Here is a 17,435-nt window from a genome sequence, read left to right on the forward strand (position 1 = left end):
GCTATCGTGAAATCACGCCATTACGCCTTCAGTGAAAAATTGTCGTCGGAATCCATGGCCTCCACGAGGTGCTGCAGGGCGTTGCGAATGTAAAGCGCTGATGTTGGCTTCGTCGTTCTTGATGTAGCGTATGGTCGATTCATTCAAACCGTAATGGCGCCCAACCGTGGCAAACGTTTTTCCTTTGGGCGGCATCGTAGGGCTTGGAGAAAAAAAAACATAGAAAATATCTGTGTCGTTCACAAGCGAAACATTCAAGACAATGAGAGTGTGCCTCGTGGGCAGCAGCCAATCAGTGCCAAGGAGAAATGAATAGCACGCTCTCTGTCTCGTGGGTTGTGTCGACAAACATACAATTTTTTTTTTGTTTGTTTTATTATGAAGATACTTTCGAGCGCCACGCGTTATAATTTATTTCTTAAATAATTTATATTTTATATATTATACCGCGATGTACCGGGGGAATCCGCAGAAAAAATTAGTTACGTTCCAAGGGAAAACCCGTGATGAACCGGGGGCGCGATCGGTGAACCGCGATGAAGCGGGGGTTGACTGTATGTATGTATATATATATATATATATATTGTTACGAATTCGTGCCCGCCGGCGTGCGATCGGCCGCTTTCCACTAATAGCAACCGCGTCGCCCACCGGACAGACAATTCAGTCGTGACTTTCCGGAGCTAACGCCGGAAACCAGTCACGGGTGGGTTTCTAATGCCCACCACGACCAAGCCAATTGTCAACCCGTGCAAGATAGGGTCACTCGACAAATTTGATATACCTAAGTACCTGCGCAGGCAGCCGACCGGGCGACCGTACCTCGACGCAGGTCGGCTTGGGACACGAACCGCTTAAGCGGTCCGTTCCGTTCTGCAGTGATAACCGAGCGGGTATTATCACCCGACCTTGCCAGATCCGATTCTATTGAACGGGTGTTTAAAACCCAACTATTTATACCACGATGCAAGATGGCATTTCCAATATGGTAAAAGGAGGGTGAGACGAACGGGGTGCATTTGAACAAAGCACATTTATTTTACACATGCACGTATGTACAGCCAACATGTATACAGGCAAACAAAAGCAGGCAAACAAAAGCAAGGGAAAGCACTACGACCAAATATGGTTATTATTCATGTAGTCATTAACAGTTTTTACTTGTCAGGACACGGCGACACAAGATTCCCTCAAAAGGAAGGAAAGGGCCACTCTCATAGACGAGAGTGGCAGACAGGGTCCGTGGACCTTAATAGTGCATGAGGCTTGGTTGACCGAATGGGCTCGCGAGACTGATGCGGCTTACCCGCACCCTCGTGGTGCGACGATGGGAAGGTCGCGACGTCTGCTCCCCACGGCCACCAGGACAGCTGCGCCCGATTGCGGCCTTGCGACGATGGGCAGGTCGTGACCTCTGTTTTCCACGGCCACTAGGACAGTCGCCCCTCATTGTGGCCTTGCGACGATGGGCAGGTTGTGACGTCTGTTTCCCACGGCCACAAGGGCAACCGCGCCTGATTGCGGCCTTGCCAAGGCGAGGTGATCTGGGCCCCGGTCCGCAACGTGGTTTGAGAGGAACGAACGGTCTTTTAGTGCTATGTCAGAGTTGATGCTCTATAAGAGTTGATGCTCGATAAGAGTTGATGTTCTTATGACCCCGTCCGCTTCTCAGCGATGCGTGAACTGTGCCGAGGTCCGATCACCTCGGACTGCATTGGCGCTGGCAAGTTCTCCCCGGCTCTGGTCTCCACGAAGCTCCTTGGCTTTCCCCGACTGACTCTCTCCAGACTTCGGGCTCCACTCGGCTCTCCGACCCCTCCAGACTGCTCGAAGCTCCGTTCTGCACGGCCTTTTATAGGGCTGGTGAGACGAGATCTGATCTCTGCACTCTCACCTCTGACCTTTGCCCTCTGCCCGGAAAGCGGACGTGGTCGAGATCACCGGCCCTCTGGATCCGATTCTCCGAGAGCGAAGATTCCACACAGAGCAGACGTGGTATAAATCAACACTCTTCGACCCCCACAGGCCCCGCCCCTTTCTCTTCTGTGATCCGTTTTTCGAGGCGAAGCTTTTACACAGAGCGGACGTGGTGGAATCACCGTCGCTTGTGCTCACAATGAAACCCCCCGCGTCGGTTTGCAGTGACACTGTTCGCTGGGGACTCGCCACGGCTGGTGCAAAGATGGCGTCGTTTCGGAGACGAAGGTGAGGCGATGTTTGTGGCGTGGAGATGTTGACGGTTGCTGGTGGAGTGGTGAGGATGGCGTGGTTGTTGAGAGGCAGGTGTGGTTGTGGTTGGTGTTGTGGTTAAGGGGAGTGATGTTGGTTGTTGTAATGGTGGTGGAGATGTGGTTGGTTCAAAATAACGATAGAAAAAGAAAAACCTACCTCAAAGGATCACAGCCCTGTGATACGAATAAAGTCCATTAAATAACGGTGGGGAAATCAAACTGAACACAGACTTATCGATCTAACTGAACTACGGACCTTTATGGTGTTCTGCGAATTTCCACAGCCATAACACTACCCCCTTCCCTTTTTACAGACTCGTCCCGAGTCGTCAAATTTTCGTGTGCCATCATGTGTAAGTTTCCCCTAATATGTTTTACCTCCGAATCCCTGAGTGTGACATTTAGTGTATTCGTGTCCCAAAAATAAATAACCTACGGACTGAGTAACGAACTAAACAAACCCACTCAGACAGACGACTTAAATAAATTGCCGGCACTAAGACACACATGCAGGGGGCAAGCAAAACCATGTACAATCTTAACCTTATAATTTTACACTAAACCATGGCCCAGGAACGATGGGCTCTGTGGAAAAAAGAAAAGCAGGGAGCCAGGCTGCTCACATGCAGTCTCTGGCTCATGAACCAATGCAGGTGACAGGGAATGTGGCCGGCTGCTCACACGCAGTCCTTGGCCTCCCCCTTGAAATGAGCGCAGTGAACACAAGCAGTGCAAGGGCCGCCATTGTGGTCCCGTGATGCGGCTGCCTACAGGGCAGTCCCTGCAGTACGCACGATGATCTGACGCAGCAAACAACGTTGCACGGGCCGCCAATGCAGTCCCGTGATGCGGCTGCCTGCAGGGCAGTCCCTGCAGAACGCGCGATGATCCTGGCTCACATGGCAATGAACGGGGGGGGAGGGGGGGATGCAAAACAGGGTAGCATGGAATGGGGCCAAGGCAAAGGCAGGCAGGCAAAGCATGGCAAGGCAAAACAAGGCCGTTGTAGCAAAACGGGCCGGAGGTGAAGCTGACCGGCACAGGCCTTGTAGTAAAACAGCCGGCAGATGATCCGACTGGCACAGGCCTTGCAGTAACACAGCCGGCAGATGATCCGACCGGCACAGGCCTTGCAGTAAAACAGCCGGCCTCTTATCCCGTTCAAGGAGGTTGGCGGAGGGAGTGTGGTGGTGCTGGCCACTCGGAAGGCGGGCTCGGACCTACCCAACTGTCTCCCTCCCAACCTATCGCCTTTACCTGTCTCTGTTCATACCCACTCCCTTAATTTGCAAACAAATCAAATTTAGCCCCAACTTATTTTTTTGTTTTATTTTATTCTTTTTTTATTGTCCCTACGATAAATGTCTCCCTAACCCCCTTTATTGTCTCAGTTCGGCTCACCTATCCTGTCCGAGACTCCTCCCAACCCCTACGTTCCCTTCCTGGAGGGAGGGGAATAAAGGAGAGCTGGCGTCCTGTGTCCAGGCCCAATGAAGCCTCAGAATGGCCTCAGATTTCAGCGATCTCAACCCAAGGTGGGTCCAGTGGCCCACAACGAGAGCGAAGGGATGGATGGTGCGGAGGGATACACTTCCTAATCTACCCTAACCATTTACCTGTTAACTACCCCGGGGCTTTCCAAAGCGCCTCTCGCTTGAACTATCGGTTCTATCAACCCAGATTCCCGTCGCCTGTGTTGGTGTCCTTGCAAATTTCAGGCCTCGCCCTCCAATTTTCCTCCCGTGCCCTCACACGGTTTCGTGGCTGGGACACGTAGCTCCCTTGGCAGGAACTACCCTCTGCCGATTCTCCAACGATGGCACCCCCAGGCACTACACTGCCTCCGAGCCTACCAGCTCCCTAAAACTGGGGAGTGCCCTCTCTGGCGACTCCCCCTCGATGCCCACATGGCGTGTTGGCGCCCCGGGTCCCTTTCCGACGGTCGACCGTGCCCAGTACACTGCCCCCATGGCATATGCGGGCCCCGGGCCCGCATCATGCGGGTCACCCGTGCCCACTTCACTATCCCGCCCCCCCATGGACCCTTGGCCTACCGCGGCCGGCTAGCCCGGTGCCCGGGGTACCCACTCAGCAATACTCACCGTTCGCAGCCATGCTCCCAGCCCGTCAACAGGCCTCCTGCACCCCTCCAAATGGGTTTCAAGCCTACACTCCCACCAACAGTAAAATGACCTTCATGTTGTCAATTTGACTAACCCACTAACTCACTTTATTCTGACCTGGGGTCCCTTGGGCGGGAATCACTCCTCCCCCCAATCACTTATCGCACCATGCATTCCACATTCACTCCATACACTCAGACCCGCTGGCCTCACTCACTCAACATGTTTCCACTTCACTCTTCAACTCTCACACTACATCGCTGAATACTGCCATTCCTCTATCTAAATCCCTCATCTATCTCGTGCTCCCTCGTCATCCCTTACACTATAACACGTTCCTTTTAACACTACGTAGCTAAGCTACGTCCCCTCTACACACTCAAAAGTCTGTCCGTGTCCTCAAAATCATTTTCCATCTCCCATCCTAAATCTGACCTAAAATCCCTCGAACTAATCCATTCCACGTGCCCCATGAGGACTTACCCCTGCCACATGAGACCCGGTCTAGCTATCACTAACCCTTCCCCCGAACTAGTTGTATCCTGTGCCTAGGCAAGGGGGTCTTCCACCCCTGCCTGGGAATCCTGTTTACCCAAAAGTGAGGGTTGCTTTGCTCAACTTTTATTGTTTGTTTGTTTTTTTAGCATCACCAGCGTCACCAGCGCGGCAACTCACAGCCTGCGCACTAGCGCGGAAATGCATCACCAGCATTATGCATCACCAGCGCGGCAACTCACAGCCTGCGCACTAGCGCGGAAATTCACAGCCGCGCACCTTGCACCTTTCCCGTGATGTCACTGGCAGCTGCTCGCGCACCTTGCCCCTCTCGGACGGCACCATCCGGCAGGGATTCACCCTCCTGCCGGATTTCAACTACACATGCAGCCATGACGTCACTCCGCGCATTAAAGCAAACCTCGCACTTCGAGGGGGTCCCCACGCGAACACATGTGCTCTGCCCGTCCGTAACCTGCGCAGTGTGCTCTGCGAACAGAACACCCTGCGCAGGCCACGTAAAGTTTCACACACACGCCCGCCTGGAGAACCCATCCGTTCCGAATCCATTAACCAGCCTAGCTTCTGTCCGTCGCGGGATCGGCAACATCCACCGCGCGTGTTTCCGGACCGGGTTTCACTTGCGCAGGCGAGCACGCGGCGGCCTCATGCGCAGCACGGCCCGAACCTCGCGCTCGCTGGTGTACAAACCCGGTGCGGTCCTCGAAATAGCTATGGCCGCTACTCAGCCTTTGTGCCTTATCTGTCGCCGTCTTCATCGCCATTCAACCCACGCACACCTGCGTGTCACAACGCTCAAACACCATGTCATTACATTCACACCGGGACATGCGGCTGCGTGCTCCCGCATGCCCACCGTCATCTCCCTTACATACAGCGACCTCACACATGCTGTCTCTTTTCCACACGGCCGTTCTTCACTCACGCGGACCATTTCCATCGCACCCGGCCTTCCACTCACACATGTCATTCCTTCCACACACGGTGTTTCATTCACACGCAGTGCCTCTTCCACACATGGCATGCTGGGAAGCACGCATTTCGGCACACTCGTGAACGCACCACTCACGCACGGGGTCTCTTTCACACTCGGGGTTTCTGTCACACGCGGTGTTTCTTTCACACACGCGGCCGCTCTCACACACACCCTTGCACCCACGCTATGTGCGCGTTGCAGCATGCATTTTACCAAACTCGTGTACACACATTTCGACACCACACACACCGGCACAATCGTACTGGGGATTCGCGCTACCACAAGGGGTTCCGGGGTCTCTATACCCCCCAAGCCTCGCGTGCACCCATCAACAGCACTCGCCCCCTCTAACTCGCAAAGCTCGACCGAATCCACCTGGTCGTAATCAGCTTCGAGGGAGCATAGCGTCTCCCTCCGTTCCCGAAGGAAGCCATCCAGCTGCTTGCACCGGGTCACGAAACAGTCTGCCAGCTTGCCCCATTAAGCCTCACTAACTGTGTCTGTGTGTGTGCTCGTTTTCCACCCCGTCTTTGTCGTGTAGTCTCTCCTCTACTTTTTCTATCTCCCTTGTCTCTGTTATTCCTTTTATTATTTCCGTTTCTTCCTGGCTCCATTTTCCTTCCCATTCGAGTCGTTCTTCCACTCTGAGCCCCCTTAGCTGTTCGTTATCTTTCCGGAGCTTTTCCATCTCTGTGGACTCCAATTTTGCACTCTCCTTGAGTTGGTTAATCTCAAATTCATATCGTTTTTGTTTTCTACCCCACCATCTCTCATGTTCTTTATTCTCCAATCTCATCGTTTCTTTCAATTGGCCGATCTCCTTTTCCTGTTTCATTCGTTCTTCCTTCACTATCTCCATGTACTGCAACCTTGCTTTCTTTTTTAATTGTTGTTGTCTTTCTTTTTTAATTTCTTTCATCCCCTGTCCCTCACGCTCTTCATTCTTCCATCTCATAGTTTCCTTCAATTGGCCGATCTCCTTTTCCTGTTTCATTCGTTCTTCCTTCACTATCTCCATGTACTTCGACCTTGCTTTTTCCTTTTGTTGTTCAGTTTCAAATTCATACTCTTTTTGCTTTTTATTCCACTGTCTCTCTTGTTCCTCATTCTGCAATCTCGTTGTTTCCTTCAATTGGCTGATTTCCTTCTCCTGTTTTATTCCTTGTTCCTCATTCTTTAATCTGGCCTTCGCTTCCAGCTGTTCGATCTGTACAGTGTGGTTCCTTCATGTTTCATTCTCTGTTTCCGTTCTTTCCTCTCTCAACATCCTCAGCTCGTTTTGTAATCCTGTCTTTATTTTGGTGTTTCAGTAACTCAGAAGCTCTTTTTTCTAATTCCTTTCTCATCTCCCTTTGTGTCTCTGCCAATTCCGTCACCTCGTTTTGTAATTCCCTCTCTTTGGTTTGGTGTTTCTGTAACTCAAATTTTTTCCCCATTTTTCCTCTCTGGCCTCCTCACCTTCGCATGCTTCCTTCCACATTTCTTCCATTTCATTACCGTATCTCTCTCGGCCTTCCAGGCGTTTCTCATTTATTTATATCGTCCCTTCTAGGCTTTTTCTTTTCCGAATGCCTTCTTCTACCTCTCGCTTCAGTAGTTTCAATTCCACATCGTGCTCACTTTTTTAGCTTTTCTTCCCATTCTTCCTCCAGAGATTTCTCTCCTCTTTTTATCGTCTCTTCTAGGCTTTCTCTTTTCCGATTGCCTTCTTCTACCTCTCCCTTCAGTTTTTTGAATTCCAAATTGTGTTTCCGTTTTTCCTTCTCGAGCTTTATTTGCCTTTGTTCTTCCTCCCTCCTTTCTTCCTGTACATCGGCCAATCATTGTGACTCCGTTCGCACGTAATCCTCATGAACCCTGTCTACGTGCCGCTGTGCCTCGTCCAATTCAAAGGAAAACGAATGCAATTCCCCGAGACAGTTGTCACCATTCCTCCATCGCTGCAAGGACTTCGACACTTGTCTCCGAAGCCGTCAATGCATGCTCCGGCATCCTGCCACGCATGCCATGACCCCGTGGTTTGAAACGGTGGCTGGGAGCACCCGCCTCGTATCATGCCGTTAGTTGTGCTAATAATAGCAGCTCGCTCCGTGTTGTGCTAAGATGCGGCAGCGCCGCTATTTTGCCGGCAAAGTTCGTGCTCAGGAAAGGGTGAGCGGCCCCGCTGATTAAAATTAGTGGTGGGGTCATAAAAAGAACCGTCCCAGGCCATGAATCCTACATAAATACACATTTCTAAACCACTCTGCACCTGCTCGCTTTGAAAAGCCATCTTGTTTCTCGGAAAAGATTTTAAACCGCTCGAATTTGGTGCGAATCGAGGGTCGCTCACACACCTCTGAACCGATTCCCATTAATTTAGTTTGGAGGCGCGGTGGATTCGAATCCACGCCTGACACCAGTGTTACGAATTTGCGCCCGCCCGCGTGCGATCGGCCGCTTTGCACTAATAGCAACCGCGTCGCCCACCGGACGGACAATTCAGACGTGACTTTCCGGAGCTAATGCTGGAAACCAGTCACGGGTGGGTTTCTAATCCCCACCACGGCCGAGCCAATTGTCTACCCGCACAAGATAGGGTCACTCGCCGAATTCGATATACCTAAGTACCTGCGCGGGCAGCCGACCGGGCGACCGTACCTCGAGGCAGGTCGGTTTGGGACACGAACAGTTCTGCAGTGATAACCGAGCGGGTATTATCGCCCGACCAAGCCGGATCTGATTCTATTGAACGGGTGTTTAAAACCCAACTATTTATTCCACGATGCAAGAGGGCATTACCAATATGGTTAAAGGAGGACGTGACGAACGGGGTACATTTGAACAAAGCACAGTTATTTTACACATGCACGTATGTACAGCCAACACGTATACAGGCAAACAAAAGCAGGCAAACAAAAGCAAGGGAAAGCACTACGACCGAATATGGTTATCATTAATGTCACTTAACAGTTTTTACTTATCAGGACACGGCGCCACAAGATTCACTCAAAAGGAAGGAAAGGGCCACTCTGATAGACGAGAGTGGCAGACAGGGTCCGTGGACCTTTATAGTGCGTGAGCCTTGGTTGACCGAATGGGCTCGCGAGACCGATGCGGCTTACCCGCACCCTCGTGGTGCGACGCTGGGCAGGTCGCGACGTCTGCTCCCCACGGCCACCAGGACAGCCGCATCTGATTGTGGCCTTGCGACGATGGGCAGGTCGTGACGTCTGTTTCCCATGGCCACTAGGACAGCCGCGCCTGATTGCGGCCTTGCCAAGGTGAGGTGATCCGGGCCCCGGCCAGCAACGTGGTTTGAGAGGAACGAACGGGTCTTTTAGTGCTCTGTCAGAGTTGATGCTCTATAAGAGTAGATGCTCGATAAGAGTTGATGCTCTTATGATCCCGTCCACTCCTCAGCGATGCGCAAACTGTGCCGAGGTCCGATCACCTTGGATTGCCTTGGCGCTGGCAAGCTCTCCCCAGCTGTGGTCTCCACGCAGCTCCTTGGCTTTCCCTGACTGACTCTCTCCAGACTTCAGGCTCCACTCAGCTCTCTGACCCCTCCAGACTGCTCGAAGCTCTGTTCTGCACGGCTTTTTATAGGGCTGGTGAGACGAGATCTGATCTCCGCACTCTCACCTCTGACCTCTGCCCGGAAAGTGGACGTGGTAGAGATCACCGGCCCTCTGGATCCGATTCTCCGAGAGTGAAGCTTCCACACAGAGCGGACGTGGTAGAAATCAACACCCTTCGACCCCCACAGGCCCCACCCCTTTCTCTCCTGTGATCCGTTTTTTGAGGCGAAGCTTTTACACAGAGCGGACGTGGTGGAATCACCGTCGCTTGTGCTCACAACGAAACCCCCCGCGTCGGTTTGCAGCGACGCTGTTCGCTGGGGACTCACCGCGGCTGGTGCAAAGATGGCGTCGTTTCGGAGACGAAGGTGAGGCGATGTTTCTGCTGTGGAGATGTTGACGATTGCTGGCGGAGTGGTGAGGATGGCATGGTTGTTGAGAGGCAGGTGTGGTTGTGGTTGGTGTTGTGGTTAAGGGGAGCGATGTTGGTTGTTGTAATGGTGGTGGAGATGTGGTTGGTTCAAAATAATGATAGAAAAAGAAAAACCTACCTCAAAGGATCACAGCCCTGTGACACGAATAATACCCATTAAACAACGGTGGGGAAATCTAACTGAACACAAACTTATCGATCTAACTGATCTACGGACATTTATGGTGTTCTGCGAATTTCCACAGCCGTAACAATATATATATATATATATATATATATATATATATATATATATATATATACATATACATATACATATACATATACATATACATATACATATATATATATATATATATATATATATATATATATATATATATATATATATATATATATAGTTGCGGTTCTGCACACAGCCACTCCTCAAGGCAAATATATAGTGGACCCCGGCAGTTATTTAATTTGTGTCCATTTCAGAATGCCCTTCCCTTATGTTTCATGGGTTAATGGGTCTTTAATTCCATTAATCTATTTTAATTTACTTTTCACGCACGACCTTTCCTTCAAGCAAGCATGCATGCCACAGACCGAATGGTGACGTTAATAGAGCCTCAGTGGCATCATTGGAATGCCGCATATGCGGAACATATGCCGCAGTGGCATCATTCAAACTGTGCACCATTCCCCAACGGACGTTTTATTTCAGAACAACAATGTTCTCAGTACTTGAACCACAGTGCTACAACCTTCATATGAACACCACAACGCCTTCCTAAAAATCCACACAATAACCTACACTCGACCGCTTCATCACAAATGCTTCCTCACTACAAATGCTTCAATCACCTCACCACAACCGTTCCAACTGCTTCAACCTCTTCATCACAAATTCCACAGCGCTTCGCTGACTTCACTACAATGGCTACAAAACTCCGCAACCACAGTCAGTACTCTGAACGCTCACCACAGTCCTTTAAGGATATAAGGCAAATATGTACATGACCCACCATGACGTATGCTTGGGGTTGAAACAAATTGGCACGTAACTCAGAGTGCAATAATGCGCTGGAGTCTGCTTAACATTATCTGAGAGGCCCTGGCACTCTGCTAAATGGCGACCCTCATTCGAAGCCCACCACACGTTTGTGGATGAAGAGCGATCCCAAAAACCTGTTGCCTATGGTAATCTTGAGGCTCCATCGCATAGCCGGGTTCGGGTGTGAATGAGGCAATTGACGGCTTCGGAGTCTTGCGGGGTGGGGCTACTTCTCAGGGAGGCATCTGTACGCCGTTGATATGCCTACAGAGCATGTTGATCTGACTGTTGGCTCCTTCTTCACCCAGGCTCTATAAAATAGCTGCAAAAGGATCAGTCAGTCTTCGCCAGTCAGTCTTGAGCCAGTCAGTTCCCACCACAGGCTTCGCCAGTCAGGTGTTGTCAGTCAGTCCCGGCATGAGGTCTAAGAATCTTCTCCTGGGTGTGAGGTGGCTGCTTCCGAGTGTGGGGAACGAGATGAGGAGGAAGGTGCAGACCTGAACAGTGGCGTGAGAGGAAAGGTGGAGCAAAGCGCTGAGTAGGCGGATCGCTAGACTGACAATAAACGTAGTAATTACACATACAGACTTTCTCACACATCATGTTAAGTTATCATCTCACACATTTTGTGTCTTCCTCCACTCTTATCTGCTGTAGACACATAAAATGAAAAGAGCAACGGCAGATACGCACCTCTTCACTCTCCTTCTGCATTACATTTGCATGTCATTACACCTCATTTTGCACCTCCTCACTCATGCACCATAAACACCCCTAGTTTGCTTCCCTCCTCCCCTCCTAAGTGACTGGGTTATGTTGGTCCTTCGACCATACCAGGTATTCTAGAGGTCATTCACACCTCAAACTTTCTCTCATCTTTCTTGCTCTCTGATTTCCTCGGGTGTGTGTCTGATGGCACCTGTTATGTTCAATTAAAGATAAGATTCCATCCACTGGGACCATACTCTGTGCAGAGCGTTGGTGCTGCCTAAGCAGTCTCCTTGGCTATTGGGTACAATTCTGGACGGGTCGCCACTCCGACACAGGATACCAGCATGCTGGCACTCATTTTGCCGACCTCGGAAGGATGACAGGCAGAGTCAACCCCACCTGGTATTAATTCAACAGCCGAGTGGGATTTGAACTCAGGATCCTCGGATCCTAAGCCCACCACCCTAACCATTAAGCCAACACCAGGCATAAAGATAAGATTGCAGAAGTTTAATTTTGGTTTATCTCTGCCCTGTGTCTTCCTTTTATAAATAATTGCATTTCTTTTGCCATACCCCATCAATCATTGCTTTCCCCGACTGTACATATTTCTTAATAAAACCTTTTATTATTTTGCCACATGACATTTCCACAGCCTTGCTTTGTGAATAAATTACCTTCACTAAAAATGTATCCAACTCATTCTGTCTTTTCCTCCATTGGTCCAACGTACTCCGCACATAGTTTAGTCGGGAAGTTGTACTCCATCGATTTGGCTCCAATTAGCCTGTGCATACTTGGTAGCTCCGCTCAGCTGCACCTGTTATGGTAAGTTCCATGCAAGTATGAATCGAGGGCATGTGACCCCCCTTGGTAAGGCCATCCACAGGTAAGGTATCATGTGCACTAGTGTAACCCTACCAGGATTTTGCAGTTTGTTGTTGCTTCGCAATCCATCGGCACGTGGAGCTATCTGCACCCAGCAGCAGGCGCGCGGGAAGGGGGGTGCTGAGGGCGCTGCAGCACCCCCTAGCTGTGGATAAGAGCACAGCACCTCCTGCCTGCAAAAAAGAGAGTCTTTTTCATATTAAATATATATATATTAAAACGATATAATAAATAATTTTGCTTTGGGGAAGAAAATATAAGTTTAAAAAATGTGTTTGTTAGTTTTTAGTGATCACAGACATGGAGATCTTGCTCCAGGCTTGGGGTTCACGACGACTCAAACACCATCGCTAAAATAGATAGCACCTCAGCACCCCCACTCAAAATACCTTCCCTCGAGCCTGCTCAGCAGCCTCAGGACCGGGCGTTGAGGAGGGACCCGAGCGCTTTCCCTCGAGGCAAACCTCGAACTCCAGATCTGTAAGTTTGGTTGTCAGGGGTGCGGATACTGAAACCCCCTGACATCAAAAGTAACAGTTTGACATCAGGAGTGAGATTTGGCCCTGGGGGAGACTAGTGCACCCCCAAAATTATAAAGAGCAGGTGAGGGTGAAAATTTTAATTTTAAATATTAGTGTGGTTTATGGCGGACCAAGTTGCACTGGTCCAGGAGGGCATAGAGGAAATGGTAGAGGAACCCAATATTGAGGGAGAGAGGGCAGTTGGGGGTGCAGTCGAGATATCACCAGTGCTTGAGGAGCCCCTCCCCCATGCCCCGTAAAATATAACACCCGCAAGACCTCTACCACAGCATAGCAGATTAGCACCACCAGTGCATCCTGGTATCGACATTTTTCGACAACAATTATTCATAAAAATGTACATGATGGGTGATAAACTAAGCAATGATATGAATGTGATGGGCAAGAAAAATGGACGTAAAAATGAATGTGATGGGCACCGACATGAAGGCGGGACAGAAAATGATGGAGGCGGTGCCGGCAGACGTACGGAATGAGGCGAAGACTGGTGTAAGGTAATTTGAGCAATGGAATAAGGAGGATAGGCATTGAGGTAAAGGCTGAAGTGAAGGCTGTTATGGAGGTGATGGGTTGGGAGATAATGACAAAGATTGAGGCAGTGCGAGGAGAAATGTACGAGGTAAAGGAGAGAGTGGTATACATGGGGGTGGGGGGGGGTAGAAGGAGTGATCACGTTCACGTATTACAATTAGGCAATGAGTAGGCCTGAGCAAAATTATTGCATCACTCATAAAGAGTCATTGGCTATGCTGTCTGCTATGAACCATTCACCCCTACTTCTACGGGTGTAAATTTTCAGTTCAAACTAACTATTCCTCCTTGCAATGGCTCTTATGGTTCAATGAACCAGAGGGTCAAATTGCAAGGTGGTTGGATAAGTTGCAGCAGTACGATTTTAATGTGACCCATAGCGTTAGGAATACTTATAGGAATGCCGACACACTCTATTGATGTTCTTGTCTGAGAGTAAACTGTAAATTCTGTACAAGGCATTAGGACATGGACCAATTGGCAGACTCCTCCCATAAGATTATAGTCCGTGCAGCCCGGGTGGTAGGGCCAGTTCTGCCACTAACCGCAGATGAGAAATTTGGCACTTTGGCTTGGACCATGGTCCAGCATGAAGATCCCATGCTGGGGCCAGTGTACGGGTGGGTCCGGGAAGGTAAGAGGTGTCCTTCAGCCAATGGGCCCGAGCTTTTCCCCTCAAAGCATTGGTCAGCATTTGGCTCTGATGCACTGGGCATAGTCAAGACCTTCCCTGGTGGGTTGTGCTCAGGCCTGTGGCCTGGGACCTCATGATGCAGTGCCCCAAATGTGTTGCGTGGATCACTGAAGTGCTCTGGGTGGTACACGCCAGGCTGGCCTCATGGGCTAGATCCTGTGGCTTACTTCCATATGTGCCTCACCAACTGGTCAGCTTTGGGCTCGTGCCTCATGGTGACCTGGCCCCACTAAAGGCCGGACGCGTCACTGGCCGCCAAACCAGGCGGGCCTGGGCTTCACTTGCCTATGGCTCCCGGTGGGATACCGATTTGGCTTGCTTGTCCCGGCCCTGGCCGGTGGCGGCTGATGGGGGGTGGAGGGTCATGACAGAGTCTGACTCCACCGATGGTTTCCCCCACTCCTATTTTATCATGCGTCCAACTCCCACTCCCTTCGACGGTTCTCTTCCTTGCTTCCCAGGAACACCAGACAATGTTTGAGATTGAATGACGACCTGCCGGGCCACTTGCTGGATGGGTGAAGCATGATGGGTGCACTTCCTAATGATGGGTGCAGATCCCGTGAAGCACTGTCAAATTTCACCAGGAACTGGGCACGTCGTGAGGCAGCCTCATTGGCTCTGGATCCGGTGGAAATCGGCAAAGGGCGTTGATACCCAAGCACTGATCCTCCGGATTCTGGAGCACCTCCATAGCCTTGAGACCCATGCAGTGTTCTGGTCCTGACCCGAACTATGTGCCAGTGTGTTGAGAGAGAGGGAAGGAGTTCCCGGCCCCATACCCTTGTGGGAATATGACGGGGGTAGGCTCAGCGCCACTTTGCAGTGATACTGGGGTAGACCTGATGGTCTCGCCCACACTAGACACATATATATATATATATATATATATATATATATATATATATATATATATATATATATATATATATATATATATATATATATATATATATATATATATATATATATATATGCCTGGTGTTGGCTTAATGGTTAGGGTAGTGGACTTGGGATCCTAGGGTCCTGAGTTCAAATCCCGCTCAGCTGTTGAATTAACACCAGGTGGGGTTGACTCTGCCTGTCATCCTTCCGAGGTCGGCAAAATGAGTGCCAGCATGCTGGTATACTGTGTCGGAGTGGCGACCCGTCCAGGATTGTTCCCAATAGCCAAGGAGACTGCTTCGGCGGCACCAACGCTCTGCACAGAGTATGGTCCTAATGGATGGATATATATATATATATATATATATATATATATATATATATATATATATATATATATATATATGTATATACTAGCAAATACAACCCACCGCTTTGCTGACTGAGACAATAAAGGGTGGGGGGGGGAGCGAGGGGAGAGAGAGAGAGAGAGAGGAGACAGAGAGGATGAAGAAGGAGGAGCTAGGAGGAAGGTGGGGAGAGAAACACCTCACCAAACGTTGTTATTCACTGTGGGAGGGAGGGTGCCTGAGTGAGACACACACACAGACAGGCAGAGACAGTGAGAGAGTGACAGAGGTGTGGGAGGAGAGGGCTGCATTGTATTATGAGGAGGGGAGCAAGGAGGGGACAGAGTGAGAGAGAATTGTGTGGGGGAGGAAGGAAAAAACAATGACAGGTGAGGGGTGAAGCTGTGGTCAGCAAAGACAACGATATGTGACGATTAATGACTGAACACACAAAAAAACTGTCAGAAGAGATGTACACACAATGGCACAACAGAGTTTGTAAAGTAATCCGCTGGCACATCTGCAAAAACTTTTATATTCCAGTTTCAGAAAATGTGTGGAAAATGAACCAAAAGCAATCACTGAAAACATTGAAGTACCGCTCATGTCCGATCTAATGATCCCATCAAGCGTGAACATCAAAAATAAAGCATGGCGACCAGATATCATACTTAGATACAAAAAAGAGTGAAGGTGGCATTACTAATTGAGGTGTTAATCGCAGTAATTTTGGACGAACGATGCAGAAATCAAACAAATGACCAAATAGCAAGACCTCAAGCATGAAGTGAAAAGATCCTGTAAGCTGAAGAATGCCAAATTTGTACCAGTGATGACGAAGAACCTCACAGAGATATTAAAAATCATCCCTGGGAATAGTATTACAAACAACCTGCAGTTGGAAGCCGCCATGGGTTCAGTAACGATCCTGAAAAGAGCCCTCGGCACAAAACTTTGAAAACAGAAAACGTCACAGCTTGGTCCCTGAATCATGACCCCTTAACGAAATGAAGGTAGATACTTTGAACCCACCCTGGGAGAACTCCATTGCATATTCTGATACCAATCAATGGCACACACACACACACACACACACACACACACACACACACACACACACACACACACACACACACACACACACACACACACACACACACACACACACACACACACACACACACACACACATTGCCTTTTATTAGCAGAGATATATCCATACATTTGTTTATGAATTGTGAGAAAAAGACTGTTTAGAACCCCGATTTATGTGCACGTGGTAAATAATGTGGTCCTATAAAATTTATTGGCAAATAAGCTTGGGAGCTCAGAGGAATAGGGTCACAAATAAACAAACAAATAAACAAACAAATAAACAAACAAATAAACATTTCGCTTTTATACCTACAAATAGATTACAATAAATACCTGACACATTATAATTTCAATTAAAACTGGTAAACCAGTAATCCCGGGCTTCAAGGCGTGCCTCCATTTTAACAAATTTCAACACCATCACCCTGTCACATGATATGGGTTTTCCAAGTTAGAAAGTTAGTTCAAGTCTGCAATGGGGTCCAGCTACGGGGTCCCTCATGTTCTATCAATGAAGGATTGAAAAGCCCATAGCAATACATGATAGAGAACGAAACTTCACATTGGACAAATCGAGGCTGGACAAATTTTCAAGTCCCCAAAAAAGTCCAATAACTCCACATTTGCATATTAATGTAAAATGGCGAACTTGTAGAAGGTTAAAATATCTTCCAGAATTTGTGGTCACTTTTTGTCTATCTTCTTTGGTTTTCATTTTACGACATGTCAAAAATGGGTGATTTTCAACTTTGGGGGGCTCTGGGGCCTCACTGGGGTAAAATACAGACATATTGTAAACATATTTGGAGTCCCCTCTTCAAGGTCTATCAGAATCTGTCATTAATTTTTTTCAACTCTCAT

General features: G+C 49.1%; 1 long non-coding RNA gene across 1 annotated transcript in view; it reads right to left on the minus strand.

The window, feature by feature from the left end:
• The window catches only part of LOC147034482 (uncharacterized), a 69,846-nt gene that overhangs the window by 16,345 nt on the left and 36,066 nt on the right, over nt 1-17,435 (minus strand). The window contains exons 2-3 of the long non-coding RNA XR_015058943.1: nt 12,511-12,650; nt 12,267-12,409 (exon numbers count right to left, since the gene is read on the minus strand). This is a non-coding gene — a long non-coding RNA (uncharacterized LOC147034482). The remainder of the gene's footprint in view (nt 1-12,266; nt 12,410-12,510; nt 12,651-17,435) is intronic.

Source organism: Eptatretus burgeri, chromosome 1, assembly GCF_056783735.1.
Source record: "Eptatretus burgeri isolate ZD-2024b chromosome 1, Ebu_testis_v1, whole genome shotgun sequence".
In the NCBI taxonomy this organism is placed as follows: domain Eukaryota; kingdom Metazoa; phylum Chordata; class Myxini; order Myxiniformes; family Myxinidae; genus Eptatretus; species Eptatretus burgeri.